We start from the raw sequence: 18,484 nt of genomic DNA, 5'->3' as shown, positions 1-18,484 counted from the left end.
CTGCACACTGTGTGCATTTTTCTTTGCTTTTGCTCTGCTTGCATTGTTTCTGTGGATTTCTGAGAATCCATTGAATGGAAGGTCTGCTGAGAACCTATCCCAGAAGATATATCTGGGATATAGCTGAGACTATATCTGACTGTAAGGATTGTTTGTTTATCATGCACCTAAACAGTGAGGCTGATTCTCCAGGACCATCAGTCTAACACATTTCGGATTGCTGATCTCACTAAAAGCAACTATGGATTCCAGAGATGGAAAGGAATTGTCAGATAAGGTAGAATTTAGTTGGAAAATAGAGCGCTTTGGTAGGAAAGGATGAGCAAAGGGACAAGTCAGTATCTAGGTTATTAAAAGGAAAGTTGCAATGTAGTTTGATTTGCTAATGGTAGTCTGTAGCCTGTATGATAGCAAGATTTGTTTAGAATGGATTTCCTTGGCATTCACCATCATTTTTAATTATCTCATCTGGAAGTTCTGCTTCTGCCTTGACAGTCAAAATGATCTCATCTAAATATTAAGGGAAGTGCTGATAGTGGAGACTAATTTATCATGCTCCTAATGCATGCTACTAAGATAAGAGAAATAAAATATTCTTAAAGTAGGTATGAGAGATTCTTTGTCCAATTGCAAACCCACACAGGCAGACAAGGGTGAAAAACGTGATATGAATTTAAACATCATTACTGTGATCAGCTTGGAAAGAAAATGAGCAGTGAATGTAAAGTAGGAGGAAGGGGAATTCAGTTATGGAGCGCACTGATGCAGCAAGTGAAGGACTGTTTAAGTATTTTCTGCTGTGTCTAGTCAGATAAGTCTCTGTTTCTGGAAACTCATGCTTCATAGATTAAGTGTATATTTTTATTGTATGCGATACAAGGCAGCCAGCTTTTTATTACTGACTCACAGAACAAGCTCAGTCTTTGACAAAAGTCTTTATCCACACAGGCAGAGGAAGGGATTGTCATGAACAAATACTCAGAATGGAAGAGTCTTGCAGAGAACAGTAACTATTAAAGCCTCATCTTGGCTTCCCCAGCACTAGTGCAAACAGTACTCAAATCACATAGTCACTGCAAAGCCATTAATGCATCTTCCAACAAGACTATGAACTTCACAGCATTATCTTTTCCTAGTTCTCCACAAAACAGTGGAGACAGTACTCCATTTAGCCACTTTCTGACTTCTGGCCTTGAAACACTTTGCCTCAGTGTTTAAAATCTTTTGTGGACAATGTTTTGGCTTACAGTTTGCTTAGACAAGTGTCAGACTGGCTGCTATAGTTTCTCTTGTTCCTTGATTCCTCCTTGTCTTCGTGTTTGGTGACAAATTTTAATAGTTTGACCAGTGTCTGTGTGGTCTGTGGAACACTGGAATCTAAGCCTGAGTAGATCTGGCATTTGTATGTCACAGTACATTAGAGATTTTATTATTTTTAAATCAGTGCAGTTAGTTTTAAAAATAACTGTTCCAGTGCTCCGAGAAGTGAGTTCTTTTACCACATTTTCTGTAGATTGGTTTATTCTGTTCACTGTTGAGTGGAATTGCTGCCTTTGACCCTTGAAAAATGGAGCAGTCATCAAGGGGGAGATAGTTTTAAGGAACAAACATAGTAGCTGCTTAAGCATCAGTATCCAGCTGAAGCTTTCAAATTAACTGATGCCATCATCTGTTCTGATACTTCACTGAATGAGTGGAAGCTTTTTACATCCTGCAGACACAGGCAGACACCATCAAGTTCCTTTCTGCTTGTATTGTTTATATCTGTAACCAGGGGCAGGCCTGCTGTACATGGATGTATGTAGCCTGGGGAAATCTGGCTGTTCTCATGCTGTACTGCCTGTTCTAAACATGACAGAATCCTGTGCTGAATACATGAGAAAGACAAGTGGAAACTAAGTTCATTTTTAAGAGTTGATCTTTGTCAATTTACTTGGTGGCTGTAATACCTGCAATGGAAGCCTCATTTTCAGTCAACCCACTGGTCGCAGGAGGTGGAGAGCAAAATTGGTTTCTAACATTATACAAAGTATTGTATTGAATTTATCACCTCTTTGTTGTGCTCTTTTGATCTTTAGATTTTATTTAACTAAATGTTATGGCTTTTAATGAAATTTTAGATTTAGATAGCTACATACACCAAGCAGTCAGAGCCTTGAATACATACAGGGGGACTGCTATGCAGTATTTTTATTCTCAGGATAGTTGTGTGTTTTATGTTTTAACATGGAGAATGAAAATTCTCCAGATACAGTTCTCAGGAATGATGCCAGGAATTGATAATGTGTCCTTTGAATAGTGAACCCCATCCAAACTTCACATGAGATTCAGAAGTAGCTCTAGGGCAATCCAAGATGCTGCACTAAAAGTAATTTAAACATCAGAACTAAAGGTCTTGTGAGGGAGATGAAGCCCTGAAAATGTCAGCTGTGTTTTGTTTCTTTCCATTCTGCATGTTACAGCTATGCCAGTTTTCAGTGTCATGCCTGGTTGTTGCTGTGCTTTGCAATAGGTAACTCTCAAATTCAACTGGAAAATACTAGCATGTGAAGGTATTTTCCATCAGTAGGCAGAGGTGGCTTGATGGGCCACCTGAGTAGCTGCAGATAGAGCTCAGCTGAGGGACTTCTGTATGATCCATCCTTCAGCTGGAAAGTGCAACAGAAGATGAAAGGTGGTGTGCTGTTAGAAGTTGGGCATGCCAAGCAAAACACTAAACAAGCTTCTGGGTGTGTCAGTTTTAAGAGGACAGTTTCTGTTATGTGGTGTGACTTGGAGTTATTCTGAACTTGAACTGTAACAAAAATCTGACTCAGTTATGTTAACTACATGTGCTCCAGAGCATATATATATTAAGTATTCCTAAAGCAGTATCTGCTCTGTCAGGTAGGCCTGATTATAACAACTTGTCAGTTGCTATTGAAACCTTTCTCCTTACAGTCTACCTCAAATATCTTTCCCAGTCTATAGACTTCACAGTGTGACCCTCCAGCATGATACCAACACATGGCATGACTGCTCACACTGATTCAGTCTGGCATTCCTTCTTTTGTTCTCTCTGGTTGAACTTCTTCTTCTGTTGCTATTAAGAGTTCCAGGCTTAGAAATAGGAAGAATGTGGGTTTGTTCTGCCTGCCTAGTAGTAAGTACACATATGTATATATGTGCTACAGTTGGGCCAAAGCCCAAGCAGAACTTCATCTCGCTGCTGCTATTAAGGACAATTAAAAATGTTTCTATACATGCACTGGGAACAAAAAGAGGGCCAAGGAAAGTCTCCATCCTTTACTTGATGCAAGATAGGGAAACAGTAACAAAGGATGAGAAAAAAGGCTGAGGTACTTAATCCATTCTTTGCCACAGTCATTAATAGCAGAACTAGTTTTCTCTGGGTACCCAGCCCCCTGAGCTGTAAGATAAGGATGGGAAGCAGAATGAAGTCCCCATGATCCAAGAGGAAATGGTTAGTGACCTTGCTGCACCACTTAGACACCCACAAGTCTGTGGGGCCAGATGGCATACACCTCAGAGTACTGAGACGGCTGGTGAAGTGCTCACCAAGAATTAAGTTTTACTTCCTCATACAACAAGCTTTGTGTTTTCCTTTTGGAATCCTGCTTCCTATTTCACATTGTCATAGTATGTAGACTTGACAACTGAGATCAGGAGCTGTCTTCTCTGGACACTGTGTAGATATTCACAGTAGGTCTGGAGTTTAGCCCAGGTGAGAGTATGCTGTAACAGAAGTATAGCTCGTCCTTAGGAGAGCAGTGGATATGTCAGGGAGGAACAAAATGTTCTGTCCATACCTAACAACAAGCAGACATTTCTGTCCCATTTCCATGACCAAAACACAGAATATGACTTCTTGAAAGTCTTGTTTGATCTGTATGCAGGACTACTTGGTGTCATTGAGTCATAATTATATTAATGTCACTCTGAGATTAGCATTTTGCTGTAGGAATGTTTGAATTGTGTACCATAGACGATTAATATAAAAGTTCTCTTAGTGGTGCCTTTCATCTCAAGAGTTAGAGAATTTTTCTGGTTTGAAAAATGTAGATGAAAAATGTTCTTTTTTTTTTTTTTTTCTGATCTTTTCATGCTTTGCTTTATTAAAGAGCTTTTGTGGTCAGCATCATGCTATTAAAAAGCCAGAAGCTGATAGCTGTGATATTTCATGTGGGCTAGAGTTTATAACAAATTACAACACTGACTGCTGAGGCTATCTAAGTTGGTGGAAAAATGGGTTTAATTGTCCATTCTGAAACTATTTCCAGCATAAAATAGAATTTCTTTAACTACTCATGCTCTTTATAACCCTGGTTCAATTCCATTGCAGTAAATCTGATAGAAAAGTGGAACAGTAAGTTTAAAACAGCACTGATGTTTTATGGCAGCAACATGAAACTGTACATCTTCTTCAAATTAAAGTACTGGGCTGAAAGGTTTTCCAGCTGTAATGATTTGTTACTATCTGGAGATCTAATCTACATTTGAAAAGCTCCTCTTAACCAATAGTTAGGGGCAGTGTTTTTGTAGATGTGTGTTTCTGTACTATCCCTGTTTAGTTCTCCAGGGGGTTGTAGCCAGGAGGGAGTTGGTCTCTTCTCTCAGGCAACCAGCACCAGAACGAGAGGACCAGGGGAAGTTTAGGCTCGAGGTGAGGAGAAAGTTCTTCACTGAGAGAGTCGTTTGCCATTGGAATGTGCTGCCCAGGGAGGTGGTGGAGTCACTGTCCCTGGAGGCATTCAAAAAAGGATTGGATATGGCACTTGGTACCATGGTCTAGTCATGAGGTCTGTGGTGACAGGTTGGACTTGATGATCTTTCAGGTCTCTTCCAACCTTGGTGATACTGTGAGTTTTCATCTTGCTCAGATTTGAAGAGAAAGTTGCTCCTGTTTAATGAAATTTCTGGTGTGTTGCTGTCACTGGTTATGTAAGTGTTTGAATGACAAACCAGGACAAAATAGGTTTTTCCTTTAAAGAGAGTAGCCTATAAAAGTCTTCTGAAGTGCTTTTAGAAATACATATTTGTGCATGTTGCCAACGTGTTCTCTGAGAATTCAGTAGGGAGTTAGTTCTTACGAGATTGGACTTGTTTCCTTGGCTCTGTTCTGAAACCTCTCATGGTCTCAAACAAATCCTAGTTTCTTCATGCTCACATTCCTTGTCTGTGAGAATAATTACTGTATGTTTCTGAGAAACCACACCTTCTTTGTCTTGTGGCACTGGGCAGCATGATGTAGTTGGAAGTGTCACTGCTGACTGCAGGGGGGTTGGACTAGATGGCCTTTGAAGGTCCCTTCCAACCCAATGCAATCTGTCAATCTGTGACTTTGATTGTAAAGTCCCTTTTCATTCCCCAGCTCTTCCAGTGTACTTTTTCTGACAATGTTTCATTCTGTCTTATGAAGAAGGTGCTTTAAATCTGTAGGAACTGTGATTTGAAGGAGGGAAAGATGTGGAGTTGAAATGGTGTAGCAATATTGTACTTGGGTGTTGCTCACCTTATGCTTCAAATGCAAATGTATGGCTAATAAAGTGCTCATCAGTGTTTCTTGGGGGAAAAAAAATTACTTGGGTAACAAATTGAGGCAGCTTTCAACCTTGAATGAAACTTCCTGGCAAACCTTGAAGGAAATGATAAGTTTTCTGGAGATCAGCTGATGGTGTTTGTGCCATTCTGTTGTCTGAGGGCCTTGGACATACTGTGGTATGTTGCTGTGTTTTGTGGAGCAATTTTTTTGTTTAAAAAAAATCCTCTGTTGGAAGAGGAAGTTATGAGCAGAGCACTAACTCTCTATACAATACACAATAAGAAATGCTAACTGGAGGGCTCCAATGTCATATGGAAGAAGGAAGATTAATGCTTTGCTGTAATGTGTTCATGAAAAGTTTTATTTATATTACAAGTCATAAATGACATGAATAAAATGTGGGTTTATTTAAAATATATTAACAAGTTTCTTTGAAAGAAATTAACTTACAAAAGTGAACAGAACTTTGGGCTGTATCTTTGGAGAATTTGTTTTGAAGCAGTGTGCTTCTCAATTCCTGGAATGCATGAAGTGCAGGCTCTTTGTTTGAAGATGCAGAGTTTCACTGGCAGGAAACTGAGTAAGTTTAGAATAGAGTAACATAGTTGCGTAGTTGGGTAAACCAATTGTGATAAATCTAACACTGATGTTAATCAAACCCAAACCTTCCAAGGTTCTTATTTAAATTACTACTTTGCCTATTCTGTTTTAGTACTATCTGTTTAAGATGGAGGTAGTAATAATAAAAAAGCCAAAGCACTCTAAGAATGTGACTCTTGTTTCATTATGTAGCACTTTGTGAAGCATGGCAGCAGATTTGTGAAGTAGCCTATGCTGAGAAACTGATGCTTTGAAGAACTAAAATATTTGGGTAGTTTACCCAGCTGTCAGTTTTTTCAGGCTCTTAGGCCAAGGCTGCTACTGCATGCTAAATCTTGCACAGGCTTAATTTGAGATAGAGTAGCAAAACTGTGTTTGTCCAAAGCAGAGCTGAAGATAATAAGATGAAGTGAATAGCTACCCTGTTTCCAGGGTAATCAAATTCAGTAATTAGGAGCACAGTAATCTCAGTTCTTTTACACAGTCCCTCAGTGTTATAATCAATTCAGTATTCAGTTCGCCAGTCTGTGGATTATGTTTAGATTATCACTCAGATGTGTGCCAGCAGGCTTTTCTTGCACCTGAAGGCCTTTAATTTGAGGATTATCTGGAATCTTGATTCAAATGCTAGTGACCTCTGTTATCTCTGGTCTTCAGAAAGTGTTTCTTTAATGGTACACTTACAGTGAGGAGCACAGCAGGCAGTCATCCACAGTATTTGTGCCGGTTCTGCTAATGAGTTGGGATCAGCACCTACCTTGCAATTACACTTTACTAATCTGGAAACCAACAGCTGCTGAGGTGGTTTTTTTCCCTGTGGTTTGGTATGAATCTGATATTTCTCTTCACTATCTAAATGAAGAATTGTTGGAATGGTTTTGATTGGGGTTTAGAGGAGCTGCAGGGACAGTGCTGCTGTCTCCCTGATTAAACTAAGTCTGGACCTTTAATGTAACTGGCTTTAGAAATCAGCCTGGGAGATGAGTGGGGATGTGTTTTTTTAGAACAATCTGTGAGCAGAAAAGAGATGAGATATTTCTGCAAAATGAGCTTAGCTGCTTCTGCTTATAGGTCCATATCCTTGATCTGACATGAAGTTGTTGCCAGTGAAATTCAGACTAAAAACTTATTTAAGGGTTTACAAAAGCTCCATGTGCTGATGCAGATTTCTAAAGCATAGACCAAAATCTATTAAGATTTCCAAAAACCCAGGTGTTGTAAACCTTTTGAAAAGTGCTGCTATTCCTATACATTTATTTTCACAAAATGTTGAAATTATAGCAAAATAATTAACCCCACATAGCACTATTCTGGAGGAGTTAGGCACTAGAAACACTGCATGTCCTTCTGCCCTTAGTTGTACTCGTTCAACACAAACTTTACCCCTAATTTTCACCGTTATCATTGAAAAAGGGATTACCACTTGCCGGCATTAATTTGCTTCTGTTCCATACAACCTGCTAGAGGCTGGATAGAAACATCCAAAGTTAATGGAATGTTATTGACAACAATACATTATTGAAGAACACTTAAACATGTAAGGAGAACAATGCAAAGAGACTGCCTGGCACTAGCTTTAACCGTAGCACGTGAGCCTGACCCTGTATCTGGAACTGTCGTACTGTTTGCTGCATCTATCTGTACTACCACCCATGGAATTACTTTGCAGCTGGCAGATTTTAGGTCCTAGTTCCAAGTGGGATGTCATGGACACTCCTGTTTTTCCAGCATCTCTGCTGATGCAGTAGCAGGTAAATCTTCAATGTGATGTGCTGTCCCCATAGCTCACATTAAAGTTAATGAGAACTTTACCATTAAATCCCACAGCAAACACAGAACTGCATTTATTTCAAACTTGTGAATAATTTGACCTAAATAATTTAATTTTTTTATACTTTTTTTTTTTTTTTTTCCCCCAATCCTCAGACTTTATGATGACAAGAAGTTTTAGGCAGGGAATCTTTTTATACAGCTGATACAGTCATCATAAATCCAACAGCCTTTGGGGAACACACTGCTTATGTCTAAGGACTATTCCAGTTACAGGAGTATGTTTTAAAGAGGATTTGTGTGTTAAGCACACGATCTGGATTTACAGTTTCATTTGCAAGTTTCAGTCAATGTGTCTCTGCCTGGAACCTCTAAAATACTTTCCTAAACCACAAACCCAGCAAAACTCCTTCTGAATCCACTCTCGGAGTCTATTTCCATTACGTTTTACTTTGAGCCTTTTGAATTGGTCTGTCAGTGCCTCTAGAAAGCTACCAAAATGGCATACTGCTGTTGGAGCTACAAAATATACACAAAAATTCCCTGTTGTTGCACAAAATGCCCAGAAAGTACTTCTCTGAGGTTGTTTCAGTGCAGCAACTTCCCCTGCTCAAAACTTGAGTGTTGCAAAGCATTATTCACAGGGACTTGTGAAAGCAGCCCACCAGTTTGTGACAGTGGTGATGGACAGGCTTCCAGGTCTGTTTATGACTTTACTTGTAGGTAGCTCTCCTACAGCTTTTCTCATAACATGTTTCCAAAAATTACAAAGCACTGTATATGATCTGTTTTCCTAATCCATATTCTTTAGGGCTATTGCAATAGCAGGCAGGGTTGTTGTTGTTATTTGGCAATGAAGCTGGCGAGTAGTCCCTTCTAGTTAATCCAAAATGCTCACATATTAAATGTTTGGGTTTTTTTATATTAAATAATTTCCTTTTATTTTAAAAGTGTAAAGAGCTTCAGGAAAAATACTCAAAATGTTTTATTCAGAAAATAAAATTAAACTTCTCATCTGTATTTTTCCTCAAAGTCTCTGTGCTCAATCTGAACACATGAATAATTTAGATATCAGACTGGATTTTAGACCAAATGTAATAAAGAGAAAATATTGGCAAGCTCTAGTTGTCCTATTTCCGTTGAGCATAACAGAGAAAATCTGGATGAAAAATAAGTTAAACTTTGTTCATTTCAGTACTGTCTGTGCATCCTAACCTCAGATTGTGCAGTGAAATACCTTCACCTCAAAATGGAGCTTTAGGAGAACCTTGCTGAGTGTGGTCCTTTCTACCTAAATGTGTCTTGAAAGAACCATCCCTTTAAAATGTCAAGAATTAATTTATGTTACAGATCCATTCCTGTGCTAAGTATGTGAAGCTGAGGATGAAACTGCTGTATTAACAGGCCGGGATGCTTAAGTTCCACCTCCTTAGTGAATTTATGCAGTTTTATGCCAGCCTAGGGTTTGATGCACACTTTATTTTGTGAGAGAGAGGACCCTTTGGCAAGCCAGGAACAATTGGCAGCTATGAAATTTAGTGGTGTCCTTTTGACCTATTAGAAAGCATTCCCCAGTGCTCCTAGGCACATTGTGTGTAGAAGGATGTTTTGCCAACACTATGTTGATACTGTGTAAAAAGTCTTTGTAAATAAGTCCCTTCTTGTATCTGTGTTAACCCTAGTCAACAATTAAAGGCTTTTGACTTAACCTTTTCTGTTCCTCTATGGCTTAGAATCTGAGCAATGTTTGAGCCATTTTTTGGAAGAAGTGGGAGACTGTGTAAGTGTCATTTCATCTGCAGAAATGTCTCTTTGAAGGAGTTTTCTACTGAAGAAAGTAATTGCTTTTCACCAAGATAGATTTGCAATGCAGAGGAGGGGAGCTGATAGCTGTGACCATGTACAAGTAGCTTCCTGATTTGGATAAATCAATGCAGAGTGAAAATGTTATAATGAGCAATATCCTCTGTGCACGGTGACAGATAGCCCAGAACTTTGCACCACTGTGAAAACATGTTGCCATATGACTGTATCAGCCCTGGGGTGGATTTCCATAATGTCATGGAATTTACTGGATTGTCTAAGGAACTTGGAACAACTTCTGTAACTTGTATTTAAGAGGATCATTGTTTGATGACATCATTGGTCCTGCTCTGGCAGGGGTTTGGACTCAAAGACCTCCGCCGGGCCCTTCTAACATCCTGTGATCTCTAAAGATGCCACTTGTATCAAACTATTGATATTGCAGTGGCAGCATATGGAGAAAAGTCTAGCATCATTAAACACCTGAGTCCCCTGGAGATTGTTTGGGATGTAAGACCAGGTGTCATTAATGTAAACCAGTGAAGTATCTAGAATGTAATTGGGAGTGTTTGTCTGATATATAACAAGACTGGAAGGATGAGAGCTTTGATTCATTGCACAACTCAAACACTTAGCTTTTTCTGCAATCTTCAGTTCAAAGATTTATAGAGAAAAAAAAAGAGGTTTGGGGCTTTTTTTATATGATACTATTGTTTTAAAGTCTTAAGACTTGTTTCTTTCATGTAGACAGACCTTGAAAGCTTTCTGTTCAGTTCTTAGTATTTCTTCCCCACACCCTGTTGGCCTTTTCCTTCCGTTTCTTTGGAAGCTTACTCTCTTGGGGCAAGCTCGTTCTGTTTTGAAGATGTCAGATTTCAGGCTTCTGAACTTCTCAAAACCAAATTTATTTTCTCATTCAAAGCACCTCTTTGGAGCTAGGGCCCTTTGTTTTTAAAGGGATATTGCCAATTAACGTTGGCCACTGAGGGTAGATATATCAACTTCAAACCTCTAAATTCTCATGAAAGTATTTCTTAAGAAAATAAATATACCCTTTGCAGTATTTAGAACTTAAACATTTTAGCATCAAAAAACTTGTGGTGAGCTTGATAAACAGAAAACTCTTTTTCACTTACCCCTTAGGTTCTGAGGTGCCAGCAAGAGGCTCTACAAAAATATTTGCTTAAATTAGTTTTTCCTTAATTTCTAATTTTCAGTCCAAAACCTAAATGAGCTATTAAAGGAAACCACACTAATGAGATATGCTACAAAACAAAATAGGCCTAGGGCAAAAAGCAGCTTTTAATTTGTTCAACTTAAATCTCTAACATCTGGCTGTGATGGATGATGTCACTAAGCACATTAAGAATATCAGAAATAGAGTTTTGTAATCATTGCCTCCACTGTTTGCCTTTCTTCATTTGCTCACTCATTTTTTGGCACACAGTGATACAGAAAAATATTTTCAAGGGCAAAGACTCCAAACCATAAGTTGAACTGTGGTTTGGATGTGGACCATAGGGTCTAGTCATCAACTCCAGGTCCAGTCAGCTTGCACCACAGCTGGTAAGGAACACAAGGAGAGCTGCTCTTAGCATTGGGTACCTCAGGGCTGCTCAGCAGTTTGGGATGGGTAGAAACGTCACTTAAAACAACAATCTGACAAGGATTGAAAGATGGGGACTTAAAGCAGCAGCAAGAGCAATTTTGTGCCTTTGCTTCTTTGTTCAGAGGCCTGATTTGATTCATGGTGGGCCTAGGAGTGAGAGGTAGGTATAACAGCTAGGGCTAGTATTCCTAAGTAGTCTGAGCTGATGAAACAAGACCTTTGGAGCACAGCTGGACTCCCGCTGCAGCTTGTCATAGTCCTGAACAGCTGCTTCTGGAGAACTGCTGGCTTATAGTAGCTCACTCACAGCATCCATGTGGCTAGTACCTGACAGCACTTGACAAAGTACCAACATAGGCACAGTCACAGGACTGCCTTATTTATCTAGTTATTACCATTAGTTTGCCCTTTCCTCTCCAGCTACCAAAAAGCAAAAGGCTGTTCATGATTGTTTAGCTTGGTCACTGGGAAAAATGTTTTCCATTGCCCCCACTATGCAATGTGGTGCTTTGTTATGTGTTTGCAGTGTTCATGGATATCCAACCTTAGAATTACCCAGGTGGGAGAAGCAAGCTAAAATGAGATCTGTCTGTCAAACTATTTTTGATTACCTTCAGTCAAATTGTTTCCAGACAATGTGAACAGGGAGCTCTGAACAGCTGCATTAGAAGTGGTGGAATCAACCTAGCTTGCTTTCAGGAGCAGTTTGTTGGGTGGTTTCCCAGTCCTATCAGGTATGCACAGTTGCAATCTGTTGAAAGAAGGCTGTAGCAGGAATTCTGTCTGTGCATCCACCCATCATGGATGTCCTTGGAAAACACTAAGCTTAATTTTCATCTAGCAGCACTTTCTCTCTTCTGCTTTGCAGGAGTGATTGCTCTTTCTGAGGCACACTGCCCAGTCAAAGTCCTCTGTCCTCGGCAGGTAACTGGTGGGAACAGAGTTGGATTTGTAGCTGTAAAGTAGCCTGATTCCAGCAGTTTCGTTCCTGTGTTTTCTCTGAAAAGGAATACATTGCAGTGTGACAGGGCTGTTGGTTTGTCTTATAAAAATGCATGTTATTTTGTGTTGCAGAGCTTTAATTTTTAGAGAATCATAGAAAACTCAGGTAATTCTTCCATGAAAGTGTTTTAAAACTAGGTGGTTGTCATAATTCACAGCTTCTGCTCTGTTGATCTTTCATACTTTGTTCTCATTTGAACATTTGAGTGCACTGACCTTTTTCTTTCTGCTTTGGATGTACCTGAAATCATATCTTTGTAGTAACAGCTTTCCCGTTTGCCAAATGTAGCAAATGTTGTTCCACCATTGCAATTTGCCAAGATACTCTTTTATATTGCTTGCAATAAAAATGAGCTCTGCATAGAAACTTCTCTGTGATGTATAAAACTTAATGAAGGGAGAACCAAGGATCACTAGCACCATCTATTAATTGAGAAGCAAAATGTGTGTGCATCTTGTTCCTGGCTGTACAGAACTAGGGCACAAATCTGAATAACTGGCATTGTAAGGACTTCTACTTTTACAGATTCCCTCTAATTTAAGGGCATTTTGCCAAGTAGAGTATCCCACTTTTGCTGTTTCATGCCTAAATTCCAGGTAACACAAATTCTAAGCTTCTCCACTTCTTCATTCCTTGATTCCAGCAGAACAACATTTTTAGGCTTCTTTATAGTCCTTGCCATTCAACTGCTGCTTTCAGAAACTGAAGGAGAGGTTGACTTTCATTTATATCTGGCAAGCACCAATGGTGAGACCTCTGGTCTATTAGCAGTGGGGGGCCCTGTCAAGTCGTTTTCACTGGAGGATCTAATCCATCTCTCTTTAGAGGTTCACAGAAGACATAATTACATTGTCTAGCCTGATCCACTTGGTGTCACAGGTCATTGAATTTCATGCAGATTGCTCTGTAATGAGTCTTATCCAGACATTCTCAAGCACTGAAAAGATCTGAAGGGTCACATCACTGTGGTGGTGGAGCCAAGGCCATGGAAGACTTTCCTCTTGAGTGGTTTTAGCTTCTGCATTGTCCTAATTTCTGTCTAAAAGTTGACTCTGGTTTCACTGGAGTATTTAAGTGTGCAAGTTCATCAATTCCAATAGCTGCTATTTTTCTAAATATGGCTTGACACCTGGATCTTAGTGTTTACAGCTGGATTTTCAGATTCAACAGTGTAACAATTGCCTGGGTGGGTTTTACAAATGCAGAAGATGTTGGTGAAGTGAGCTGTAAAATTAACCCACAGTTGCAAATGTTAATCTGAAGTGAAATGCAGGCAACCTCTCTTTCTCATTTCAAGTGTGCTTTTCTACCACAGCATTTAGAAATGTCTCTGGTACTTAGAAATTCAGGGTGAAAAGTGTCATTTGTGTTTTCTTCTATAGCCAACACCTTTGTAGTGAAAATAATCTGAAATGTATTTTCATCAGCAGGAGGGAGGAGAGAAGAAAAATGTGTAATCAGTGGTGTTAAGAGCTGGCTGTGATGGAGGACACAAATTTGGAGCGGAATTTGTAACACGAGAACGCAACTTGGCAGCTGCACACAGGTTTTAATTGTTTGAAAGGGAACATAATGCCGTAGAATAGGAAGGTATCAAACTTTCTGAGGTCTGGGAGAAGGAGGTCTGTTCCTAAACTGCAGCTCTAACTAATCAAAACAAGTATGTTGAGGACGCTGGGAAATCTGCTTTAGAAACTCTCAGAAGCTGTAAAAATGACTAGCATCACTGGGCCTTGAGTTACAGGATGGAATTGCAATTTATGAATATTTTGGTTTGTGAAAGAATGTTGCCCTGAATGGTAGATAGTGAAGGTCTTAATACTTTGGGGACAGGGAAAGTCTTAATTAGTACTTTGGGGGCAAAATCTGGCACTGGCCAAGGACAATCATCCCCAGGAATAAAGTGCTTATCCCCAAAGATATTTCAATGTGGATTGGGCAGATTCATCTGGAAATGAGAAGCTTTTGGTCTTATAAACCTAATTAACCTCATGGTTTTGCACTAGTACAATTAGTTGGAAGCCCAAAAATGAGGTAGGTTGGACTAATGTAATTTTTATTTAAGATTGATTGCATGTTGTCTGAGTATTCCCTTCTGCATGTAGCTTCCTTTGATGGCTGACTTCTCTTGCACTGGGAGAGACCATGAACAAATGATCCTTGTTTCAGATTGCTTTAAACTTTGCCATATCCCTCTAGTTGTTTGGGGAGGATTTTTTCTTCTCTTTTTTCTTTTTCTTTTTTTTTTTTTTTTTTTTAATTCTATGTGGAAATTAATTTCTTTTGTGTCTGTATACAGTTTTATGCACATAGGGAATGAGTACAACAGGTGAGTGTGCTTTAAAATGAATAAATGAATTCTGTTTTCCTGTTGGCAACCACAGTGCGCCCTTACTTAAAGTTGCTCCTTGTCACCCTGCCACTGGCTAGCTCAGAACATCTGCATTCTCAGTTGCATGGGCTTTAGGTTCAGAGTACTCTGAAATAGCTGAGCTGATGTGGTTTGCATAAGCAAGTGGTATTTTGATAGAGGTGCTGGATATTTTATTTTAAGATGTGATATGCCTGAAAGTATCAGTCTGCTGGGTCAAAACTTGCTGGCCCTTAGGGAGTTCTGCAAAATTATAACAATCTCTTTGTAAGATGCTTTGTCTTTTTTTAATAGAGTATATTTATTGTTGCCAAGGAGAAGAGAGAGCTGATTTCAGTGCATATGTGAAGCCCTGGGTCAATACAGCATGTGCACTCACAGCCTGAGCTGTGCTTTTGAACTATACAAAGCTAAAAGCCATCAGAGGAATGCATGCTGCAGAACCTCTAATCTGACAGTCCTGGAGCCTTTATGATCTTTCTGCTACAACTCAACAGAAAACAAGCTTTTCATCAGGCAGAAGTGCTAAGAAAAGCAAATCCTACTCTCAGACTCTGTAAATAGAAGACCAATCTTGTGAAATTGAAGCATATGGCAGAAAGTGAGCTGAAGTACATCAGTCTTAGCTTTGAGTTTGCAAATGAGTTTTGCCAACTAGTGTGAAATCAAAGACCCTGTAGGTAACTGAGGTCAGAAGAATGTAGAAAGCTGAGTTACTTCACACTGCATAAATACAGATGTAAAGCCTTGAATGATATCAGATTCCTTGGGTTAATTTATATTACTCTCAGAGTCAGCCCTTCAATTCACTTGACAGTCAATTCTGTAATACTAATTTGAGTTTTATGGCCACATGTTTCTCTGAACCTAGTATTTGAAGTAGTGAAAAGCCTCAAGATGTCTCGAGGCAGCAAAATTAATGGAAAGTTGGTTTGGTAGGCATGATGCTTGCCAGGTAGGAAATGAGCAAGGGAAAAATGTTCTTCCAATCTGAAGAACACTTGCTTTTTTCCTAGTCAGAAACACTTGAGGTGAGGTTATTTCCCTGATGTGTGGTTAAGTGTTCTAAAATATGTTTATTTGGTGAGAGAATAACCCTGGAACATAGGATAGCTGAGCTCAACCAAGGATGACAGCCCAAGACTCCCTTTCCCAGATTTTTTTTCCATCCAAAAATAGATAATTTGTTTATTCTTTTGGACTTGGTTAGTACTGGATCTCCATGAATCTTCTGCATGTTTATGTAGTGTTTCACTGGGCACAACTGGAACATGGTATGTTTTCAGTAGTGAAAAATACAAGGTTTTAAGCACATCTAATCACAGGCTGGAAAGTGACAGTTTGATGTGTCATGTGCACTCTTCGACTGAATTCCGTGATGGTATTGACAACAGTAAGACAGAATGAAAAACTATTCCAGTAAATCTTTACAGGCAGATGTAAAGGACAGTGCTGATGGAAATGTGTGGTGTTCAGGCTTTACTTCTTGAGAGATAATCAGTGGAAGCTTGCAGTAATGAATGTTCACAGTCTCAAAGGACAAATTGCAGTGCTGGGAGAAATGGGGAGCCGTTTTCTCATCTGCTGGGACTTTCTCAACCTGAAAGATATTTACTATGCTGAGAAATCAATGCAAGAGCTATTTCGAGGATATGCCACACAGATTCCATTATTCAGTAGACTTGAAATTCATATCCCAGTTTAACACTGAACACAGAAAGTTTAGTGTGTAAGTGCAACAAAGTGCTTCAGCATTCTGGAAAGAACGTACTGTTTAGGTTGGAAACTTCCTCACTGAAGGGGTTCTCGGGCACTGGAGCAGGCCATCTGGGGAGGTGGTTGAGACCCTATTCCTGAAGGGGTTTAGAAGATGCAGAGATGTGGTGCTGAGGGACATGGATTAGCACCAGGCTTGGTAGAGTTAGATAATGGTCGGGCTCAATGATCTTAAAGATCTTTTCCAACTGAAACCATTCTGTGTTTCTGTACTGCATTGACTGCTTGTTCTTGAGTGATAGGCTAAGAGAGATTGCAAATGGTATTTTGCCTTTATCTACTCTAAAGATATGACTCTACTAAATGAAAGTGGTTGGATAGACAATGGAGGGTGTATGAATATTTGTGCTGTAGCAGGTTTAGAAGGTTTAGGGACCCTGTGACACTGACTCCTAATTAAAGACATGAAATAATAAAAGGGGAAAAGAGGGGTGTCCAATTTATGGAGTAACATGCTGAGTTGGACAGGGTGCATAATTTGTCACCAGACCTGGAGGCATGGCCAGGACTGCCACATCTAAGCCTGCTGTACCAACTTTGTTGTCTGTGCTGTGTAAAGAGCCAATCTCCATTATAAAACACAGCCTGCCTTTTCCACACGAATCAGTCCTTACTGTAGTTTTGCAGACATTTTATAGCTTTTTATTGGTGCAGATGATTACAGAATACAGCTAATGTTATCCAGGGTGCTTTCTAAGTATTTTTTCAGTTCCTCCTGATGTAAGCAGGGAAACACCCAGCCACAGGACTTCTGTTTTCCTCAAGCCTGTACTCGCTGCTGGGAGTTGACTTGAAATGTTAGAGAATCCACCAGGGATTATTTGAACAAAATGCTTTCTACAAAACCAGAAGTTTGCTTTTCCTCTAGTAAGCACCTTGAACCTTCACCAGCAGTGCTGTGCTTATCTAATACATGATAAAGGAATTGCAGTTCAGCTGAGACTCTTTACACACTGCTGAAAAAAGAATTGACAGCCAATTAACAGAGCTTAACAATTTTGGCATGTTAATTGCTGCAAATTGTAGAATCCATATATTTATAAAGTTTGAGCAAAAGGTAGTTCAGAGAAGTTCTGTGGTCTGTCGTGTCTCAGACAAGATGATCCAAAGCAGTGGTCTAGGGATTGCCTCTGCACAGAGTGCAAAAAGACCAGATCTTTCAGTCTTAGTCTTTCTTACGTTCCCTATCAACACAAGGATAGAAGACTCTACAGAATAGGAAAGTAATGATGATCCCTCTCTACAGACTAAACATATCCTTCTCCCTGCCCCCAGCAAAAATGCTTTAACCTAAATGTAGCATTCTCAACTCTTGAATTCACATGCAGTTGACTTATTTCTGCTGAGTCTTAGCTGCCCCAGATTTTCTTGCACAAGGGTACTATGGACATCTCTTGAAGTGAAAGCAGATCATACTTCTTTCTTTGATGAACCGAGGTTTTCAAGTTAACCGGCACATACTAAGCTGCTTCACTCTAGTGTTTTTGTTGTTGTTATTGCTGGTTTGTGGTGGTTTTATTTATTTATTTTTAGATTTACTTCTCCTGTTCTCCATATAGTGCACTGTGTTTGTTCAGAGCTGCTACCCTGTTTCCACAGTTACGTGATATTGCATAGGACGGCGTGCCCTCAAAATATATAGCTGCAAAATTATGTACATTTGTTTCTTATAGATGATATCTGTCTCTTATAACTGTGGTGGACTGATGATCTCTAGAGCTGACAGAAATCAGCTCTGTACTTTAGCTCAATGTAATCATATTCAGATGTTATTCTAGTGGGGGCCCTTAGGGGTTGGTACTGGGACCAGTACTATTCAATATTATTCATTAATGACCTGGATGAGGGAACAGAGGGCACTGTCAGCAAGATTGCTGATGACACAAAACTGGGAGGAGTGGCTGACATACCTGAAGGCTGTGTTGCCATTCAGGAGCACCTAGACAGGTTGAAGAGTTGAGGGGGAGAGAGATTTAATGAAATACAACAAGAACAAGTGTAGAGCCTTGC

The 18,484-nt window shown here is 39.6% G+C and overlaps 1 long non-coding RNA gene across 1 annotated transcript in view; it reads left to right on the top strand.

The window, feature by feature from the left end:
* The window catches only part of LOC137444698 (uncharacterized), a 204,009-nt gene that overhangs the window by 108,477 nt on the left and 77,048 nt on the right, over nucleotides 1-18,484 (top strand). The window lies entirely within an intron of this gene.

This window comes from Melanerpes formicivorus, unplaced genomic scaffold (genome assembly GCF_026170545.1).
Source record: "Melanerpes formicivorus ecotype bairdi unplaced genomic scaffold, bMelFor1.0.p_v2 SCAF_12, whole genome shotgun sequence".
Classification (NCBI taxonomy): Eukaryota; Metazoa; Chordata; class Aves; order Piciformes; family Picidae; genus Melanerpes; species Melanerpes formicivorus.
The sequence above is the reverse complement of the archived record's forward strand: the minus strand, read 5'-3'. Positions and strand labels throughout refer to the sequence as shown.